The sequence below is a fragment of the Periplaneta americana genome, chromosome 2 (genome assembly GCF_040183065.1).
Source record: "Periplaneta americana isolate PAMFEO1 chromosome 2, P.americana_PAMFEO1_priV1, whole genome shotgun sequence".
In the NCBI taxonomy this organism is placed as follows: Eukaryota; Metazoa; Arthropoda; class Insecta; order Blattodea; family Blattidae; genus Periplaneta; species Periplaneta americana.
Window position 1 is genome coordinate 41115644 of NC_091118.1, and position 8687 is coordinate 41124330.

The 8687-nt window shown below is 34.5% G+C and overlaps 1 protein-coding gene and 1 non-coding gene across 2 annotated transcripts in view; both read right to left on the reverse strand.

Annotated features, from left to right (window-relative positions):
• LOC138692908 (uncharacterized) overlaps window positions 1–8687 on the reverse strand; it is a 43757-nt gene that overhangs the window by 10681 nt on the left and 24389 nt on the right. The window lies entirely within an intron of this gene.
• LOC138695383 (U2 spliceosomal RNA) lies at window positions 3962–4154 on the reverse strand. Its single transcript, XR_011331146.1, has one exon. It is a non-coding gene; the product is annotated as a U2 spliceosomal RNA (small nuclear RNA).

Below are 8687 nucleotides of genomic sequence, written 5' to 3' on the forward strand. Positions count from 1 at the left end.
AACTTCGCTGATTCCAATACGATCAAATTGAGAGAGTTAATCAATTATATAGAAAAAATTATTGAAGGGAGATATATATAGCCTATATATACTAGACTGTGGTACAACCATCCCAAATTATAAATCACATCACAATAATGAACTACGTAACTAATAGAGATAAGTGGTTCAAGAGACACTGAGGATGACGTGACATAGCGTCGAAACGGGCCGTCTGTCGAAGGTATATACCAGTGGTTTCCAAACACCACGAAATTGTGACGTAACAGAAATGCAACCCGCACACCACTATCGCAGGTAGAGGAGTGGAGTGGGTATCTCCTCACGTAATGCAGTGAATAACAGTGCAGAGGCGGACTATGACAAAAAAACAAAAACAATATAATATTCTTCTACTTATTAACTACACACACTTTTTTCCGTGTTAACTTTTTATCCTCCTATTCATTATTTTTGTATTATTAATAAAATAAAATATATTTTCTTAATTACCATAAAAAGAACGTGTACTTTACATCAGCAGATATTTGAAATAAGAAAAACGTACCAGGCTGGTCACGAAGTTGTAAATTACACTACATACTTTAAAAAAACGTCGAAGTATTTTACACCGATTAAGACAAAGAAGCCGATACTTTTTGTTTGTTTATTAATGAAATATTCAAATTACACTACATACGTCGGAAAAAAAAGTCGAAGTATTTTACACCGATTAAGACATAGAAGCCGATACTTTTTATTGTTCGTTCATTAATGAAATATTCAAATTACAGGTAAGCGTGTGGTAGTCTTTATGACAAGAAGAATAATGACGTCATACACTGTTCTTTTATACTTCATTTAAAATTTTACAACAAATTAAGTATCTCATATTTTTGTCATCTGCACAAAAGAAATACTTTTCCTCCTATGCTCCTTAAAATTAAGTTTTTACACATTAATTGTTATCTGTTTTGGAAAAGACATCGAAGCATAATATCCTACACACTTGTAACATTACATGTGTACGTCCGCTGCTGATACCTGTCTTTACTTATATCGAAGGCTGTAAACAGCGGGTGGGGGTATGATGCCATGGTTACGCATGAGTGGAGGCAGGGGTATGTGTCGCGACACAGCTTTTGGCGATCACTGGTATATACTGTCAGCTCATCTGCCCTGAATCTTGGGGAAGTTAGGGGTGTTGTTTAGAGGGGTGTGAGGCTAACTTTGGAGCAAGCGGCTGGCTAACGGTACTTTTGGTGTGAATACCCTCTGCTTAATCCCCTTTCTATTTTCTCCAAAAAAACATCTCTCTCTTCATTTGTACTTCGAAGACGAAGGTGAACGTTTGCTTAATAGAATTGCTGGTGTAAATATATATTCAAAGTTAAGACGTAGCAATATAACTTTTATGTGCAGAGTACTCCATAGTAACGTGGCGCGGAACTGGTAAATCAGTGTTTTCATAATGCATGCTACATTGTGTTTCTAACTTTCTCTCCATCCACTACTATACTAGGGGCAGAAGAAATCGGCGGATCTGGCAAACCCCTACTTCTCTACCCCGATTCCTACACCCCTCAGAACCTGCTTGGTGTATGGTCCTGTCCCAAATAACTTTCTCCTCCATTGATACTTTTTCACTGCAGGAAAATTTAGGAAATAAATAAAATAATAATATCGTGATTTATAGTAATTACAAATAGGGGCTACTTAATATAATCATTATAATATTTTGCAAGTTCAGTCATTTCACTGATGTAATAAAGTGTAATGTAAACCTAATATAAATCAAATATTTAGCATTACACAAATACTTTGTATTTATGTATTTTCAGAATATTGTGTTGAAATAGTAAATACTAAATAATGTCTATGCAGTATACTTACCAACTTTATAAATCACGATAAAATTAAACATTAAAGCAGGCAACAAAATATTAATGTGTTTACGGATTGTAGAATATGTATATTATTATAACATGAACGAGTTTCGTAATGAAAGCACACTTACAAATGGCTTAGCTTAATAAAATAAATAACATAAGTATGACACAAAAAATCGTTTTATAATTTGGGCACTCAGCACTATTCTGATTCTATGTGGTGAGTTTTATTCAGTCTTATTTATGCGTCTGTATTATTGAAGTCCATCAACAATTCAATACAAGAAGTGTTGAAATAACATATAATCAATGAAAAAAGTCGATAAAATAGTCGCCAGTCACAGTTATATCTACTCAAGTTAATGTATTATTGACAAATTATTAAATAATATTTCATTTTATGATTCTAATAATATTTTATTCCCAAACGTAATGTATTTTACCTAATTATAACTAACACTGGAGCTCCTAAAAATTTAGCAGTCGAGAATATGTAGTAGACTACAATGTAATGCTCCATTTGACAGAGATATAATTAGCATATCAATTAAGAAATTTACCTTATTCCGTGAACAATTTCTAAAAAAAATTAAATTAACTTAATAATGGTTTTCAACAATCTAAATAACGGAACAATTTTCCATTGTTAATGTCTTAAATAAACAACTTAATATAGCATAAAATAAAATGTTATAATATCTAAAAAAAAATATATATATTAATTTAAATGTAAAATTCCATATTATCTACATCTGTCCGTGTATTCTTCAAACCAATATATGTAAATTTAGGCTCCATAGAATCATTGCTTTACTGCTATTCGTCTTCCTTTTGCACAAATTCTCTGGGCCGATCGTAAAGAAGCGCCACTGGCCTTTGACAGTGACTGTATGCATTTATAACAGGACATTTTTAATGTTCTCACAGTTCTTTCAAGAAACAGTGAAGTTGATAAACACCACCTTTAGTAAGGCTTGTGATACAGGGCCCGATTGAGACATGATAGCGATTACAGTACTCGGATGATTAGTAGTTGTTTAAAAATACTGTTTATTATGAGGCATATTGTATTTACGAACAAATTGTAGCACAGTAGTATCACAGACAAGCACTTGTCAATAACTATCATTCGAACGGAGCGACAGAAAGGTTTCTTTGTTCAGGTCATAAACCGCTAGAGAAACTGTGGAGTGAGTTGTTTCCGTACCAAACGAAAAACCCGCCTATTGATTCTGCCTGTACTATAGTGCGAAACTACTAACCCAACCCCGCATTCCTTCCAGGGCAGATGAACTGTGTCATTGACAGTACCTTTTTTTTTTAACAATTTTAACACTTTTTAACGTAAGACTAAGTAAATTTTATGTTAATAGAGATGAGTAAAAAAAAGCTGGAACAGTTTTTTTTTAACTGTTTCACAATTTAAATTGTTTCGTGAAATAACCTGTTCCAACTGTTGCACTGCTCCACTGATCACTTCAATATTCCACATGGTTCCAAGCAACGAGATGGAAATTCTAACTCTTTGGTTCCAAGAGATAAACAGTTCAATTTCTATATAGCTTTCCTGTTCTTTGCTGTCTGCAAAGACCACGTATAGTGCTATCATCGACCTCCAATCGAAAGTAGATACAATATCGATGTTCCACATTGCCTTCGTGCAACAGTAGCGTAAGTAGGACCGCGCAATTTAATTGTACGAATCAAATTCCCTAACAAATCTGATATTATTATTAGCCGCCCATTGAGGGGGAACATGTTCATGGTGCCCAAACATACTGTTAATTATTAATTTACCGCGAAAGATATTATCGGCTAATATGAGTTATTTCTACTAAAATCGAATAGTTATTTACTGTACTCTTCAACAATAACCTACGAAAAATGACTTTCAATGACACAATACACAGAACAGCTGATTTAAAGACGATTCAAAGGCTTTGAAACATGTTCCTGAGGTAGATGATAAATTGAAACAGTTGGAACCAACGTTGTGAGCGTACTGTTATAACTTCACTCTTACCACAATCACAATCAAAACTGTTTCTTAAAGAAAACAGTTATCCTTGCTCTAAAAACTAATTGTGAAAGCGATTAGGTGAGCCGATCCCGGCGGTACTGCAATACCGGGCCAACCCGTGACAGAGGTGGAGCAAGCCCCTAGCACTCCGTCATTTTCCAAAAATCAGTTTAATATTCTGGTCCTGCGATGCAGGACGTATCAGATATTAAGCTGATAAGAACAGATACTACACTTTGATCTTAGCCAAAAGGCCGAGAAGCGATAACAAACGACGCCCGTCGCGACGCTTTTCAAGAAAAACCGACGCCTTTCACATGCGGGTAACCTACACAGTCCCTTGGGCTTAAATAATTATGATTTACATGGATAACCTCAAGCAAGACATGCGTAGCGGTTCTACTTATGTTCCCTGCGCATACAAAGTGCGCAGAATGCTTATATTTGGATATAAAATGTAATTAATGATAAAACGCAATATATATCATTGCTACAGGTGCATATATACGTACCTGCCATCTAGCGGCGGCGGTAGGTGTTACGTATCAGGGAGCCGATTGGGTAAAGAGTTGCACACAGTGTTGCCAACTGGACGGAAATGCCATCAAAATTGACGGAATTTCAATGTAGCGGACGGGAAAAGAATGGCTTTGACGGGTGACGGATTTTCTGGCGGAAATTACGATTTACATCGTCCTTTGACTTTTTCTAGCTGCTGTCATTTGTAATTGTTGGGGGAACGTAGACCAACCCAGCGCATCTCTGCAGAACTAAAGGTAGATGATGTGGATGAATTATTATTATTTTAATCAAGATTGTTAAGGAAGTTGCGTTAATATTGCTTTTATTTGTATATAGATATATTGAGTGGGGCTTTCTTATTTTATTAATTTTGACGGATTCTGACGGATTTCCAGGTGATAGTTTGACGGGGATACAATTTAAGTGTTGGCGACACTGGTTGCATCATACATCGATTGTCTCGCGTTTCGTTCCTCCCAGCTGTTTACATATCTGTTGCTATGGCGACCTTAGAGACAGCAATGTCGTAGTAAAACTTAGGCTGTAAACTTGTGAAGGAACAATAAATGCTCACATTATGCAAGCGACATTAAAGAAAACCTTAGAATTATCTGATCCACAATATTAAATAGCTATTAGAACTGTGAAAAGTTATGGATATTTGTCATAGTCAGCTAAAGCTCTTGAAACGTTAAAAGGTTTCGCGCTTGCCCGAAGAGTTTAATTTATTTGCGATATAGTTACGTTTAATGAAACATTCACGTTTTCAGTTTTCGTGCCTCAACCAGTCTGTAACTGAATTTCACGAGCCGCCACTGATCGCCATGAGGAATGGAGTGCACTTCATAAAATATATTTTCCACTTATGCACGTTCAATGAACTATCCGGGATTATTTCCACTTTATTGCACACGTAATTATCTAAGCTTCTCTACCTGCCCGGTTCCTACGTTTGTTTGCACAGCAGGTATACTTGGCTCGGAAACATGACGGCCTCTCTTCTTGGAATTGGTAATCCCTCATAAACCCCCATCCTCTACTCAACCCCTAGCCGCGTGGCAGAAATACAATAGATCCCAGCATTGCCAAATCTAGTAGTCATTGCCTCTACCTGTTGGGTTTCACCCGTTCTCAGTGTCTTTGTCGACGTGTTGTTTTATACCGTTGTGCGCTTCAATATGTCTAATTTATTCCGGCCATGATTAATGAGTGTTGGAGCAGATGATCCGCAGCCAGGCCTCCTGATACACCTGAAGATCCAGGACCATCACGTCAAGAACAACAAATAACACCGTCGAAGAAAACAGAGTATCTTATTTGCAGAGGAGCGTAGCTAAGAAAACAAAGTGTTAAAATTGTGTCTAACGTTAGAAATTCTATCCATAAAGTAATCGAAAGTTCGGGCAGTTTAATAAGTATAAATCTTAATCACTTAACATCGGACGCAACCGGCGGAGTTGGATATATGGGCATAGAAATTAAGAATTACGGTTCACCAACTAAAGAGAAAATAAACAAATTAAAACAGAATTCGGTAAGATAGACGATTTTATACGTGATTTACAGTATGTGAACAGTACGCGAAAGAGATATCGCCAACAGCATCACCGTCCTTAGCAACCTAAATAATGACATTATTCACAGCAGTGCTTAAAAGTTTTCTAACTTACAGCAGTGAATTAAATGTTTTTAAATCACTCTCTACATGACAACCAACATATTAGCAATAGTAAAATGAATGTATATGAACTTCTTCGCCAACACATTACAAAGAAAAGCCCTACAATTTAAAATTAAATTTACATACCAGTAATGAAAAAAATATTGTATAGCACACTAGAGTAAACAGATTTTATGCGTTCGTAGAAATTATCACCCAAGGCGAAGTAGATAAAATCTAACTTTACTATACATTCTATAACTATTCAATGATCACAGTTTCAGAAAATTTTACCAGCGCAACATTCTTAATTAAGTACAAAATTCTGGAACTTCAATAACATGAGAATTTAACACTTATTATAGAAGTCTACATTTTTTTGTTTATTTAGGCAAAACATGTTAGTGAAAATATAAATATAAAGTGTTTTTAAAATAAGTTTGTTCATTTTTATACCAATTTTGTTTTAGTAATTATAAATTAAGGTATATTTACAAAGATAATATAGTCTTTCTGAAAATCGCGGTTTCACGGAACACAGTTTGAAAAACGTTCGCAAATCACAATGACTTCAAGAATTGGCAACTCGGCTAAGGGTTTATCTCTTGCGCGTGCCTGCAGTTAACTGGTGAAGGGTATGAGGGAAGGTCGTCATGTTTTCGTGCGAAGTATAATAAATATATCCCTGCAGTGGTGTTCATTATGCTATACCGTTGCGGTACAGATACCTGCCTGTAATGATGCAGGGGTAAGATTAGTACTAATGGGTTGATTCCTGGAGGACACTTTCAAAAAAAGAAAAGGAAAATGCTTTACTAATATACAATGCTTGTCAAAATAATTGTATTTCATCACATTCATTATACTACTATTGCATGCAATAATATATTTCATTCTGCGCTTCTGAACCAGAGAACCTTGGGATTAAAGAAGCCATAAATTTAACTACGCGCCGAGATTTAGTGATGTGAGGAACAAAGATTCCGCGAGAACCCCTCAAACGCAGTCTTTCTATATTTGAGGAATGATTTTTTGTTCAGCTGGGAAGGCAGATCAGTTAGGCCTACTCTTGTCTTCAGGTCAATAGTGTCGTGACAGTGAATAAAATGTCCGATTTCTTTGGGCTGCATTAGAAACAATGTTAACTTAAATCTTGCCAATAAAGTATGATTCTGCCCATGATCAGTGGCCTTGAGATACTTTGACAGACTCTGTGTTGCATATGGGCGAATGTTCGATTGTAGACTAGCATAGGCCTCGAACGAGAATCTCTTCCAATGTGTGGATGTCCATTTGTATCCAAACTTTGAATTTTTTCGGTACACATTTCTCTTAGAAGACGACAATATTAGAACCATGTGTGAAAACATTCTAATAAAATCATTGATTCTGTTTATATCATTCATCACCATACTCATGGAAATTAGATTTAACTCGACTATTTTCATTCGTGTCACAAATTTTAATTAAATTACTAACAAAATTGTTACAAGTGTAGGCCTAATTTTCGTCTTAGAAGACGACAAAATGAAAGCCATACGTAGAAAATTGTAATTGGATTCTGTTCATATCATTTATTACCATACTTCCGGAAATTAGATTTAACTTGACTATGTTCATTCATATCACAAATTTTAATTACTAGTAAAATTGTAACAAGTGTAATTTTTGTCTTAGAAAACGACAAAATAAAAACCATACGTAAAACACTTTAATTGGATTCTGTTCATATCATTCATCACCACACTTATGGAAATTAGATTTAACTTCACTATTTTCAAATTTCAATTAATCATTAACTGTAAAATTGTTACATGTGTAAAAGTAATTAGATTTAACTTGACTACATATTACAAATTTTAAATAATTACTAATTGTAAAATTGTTGCATTTGTAATTTTCATCTTAGAAGCCAATCAAATGAAAGCCATATTTTAGAATATTCTAATTGAATTTGTTCATATAATTCATTTAACTCGACTATTTTCATTCATATCACAAATTTTAATTAATTGCTTACTGCAAAATTGTTACAAGTGTAATGAAAATGGGATTTTACTTGATTATTTTCATCCGTATCATAAATTTTAATTAATTAATAACTGTAAATTGTTGCAAGTTTAATGGAAATTAAATTTAACTTTACTATTCTCATACATATCACAAATTTCAATTAATTACTGCCTGTAAAACTGTTACAAGTGTAATCGAAATTAGATTTAACTAGATTATTTTCATCCATACCACAAATTTAAAATGATTACTAATTGTAAAATTGTTGCTTTTAAGGAACCCGGAGGTTCATTGTCGCCCTCACATAAGCCCGCCATTGGTCCCTATCCCGAGCAAGATTAATCCAGTCTCTACCATCATATCCCACCTCCCTCAAATCCGTTTTAATATTATCTTCCCACCTACGTCTCGGTCTCCCCAAAGGTCTTTTTCCTATAACTTTACTATTTTCATACATATCACAAATTTCAATTAATTACTATCTGTAAAACTGTTACAAGTGTAATTGAAATTAGATTTAACTATATTATTTTCATCCATACTACAAATTTTAATTAACTAATAACTGTAAATTGTTACAAGTGTAATTGAAATTAGATTTAAC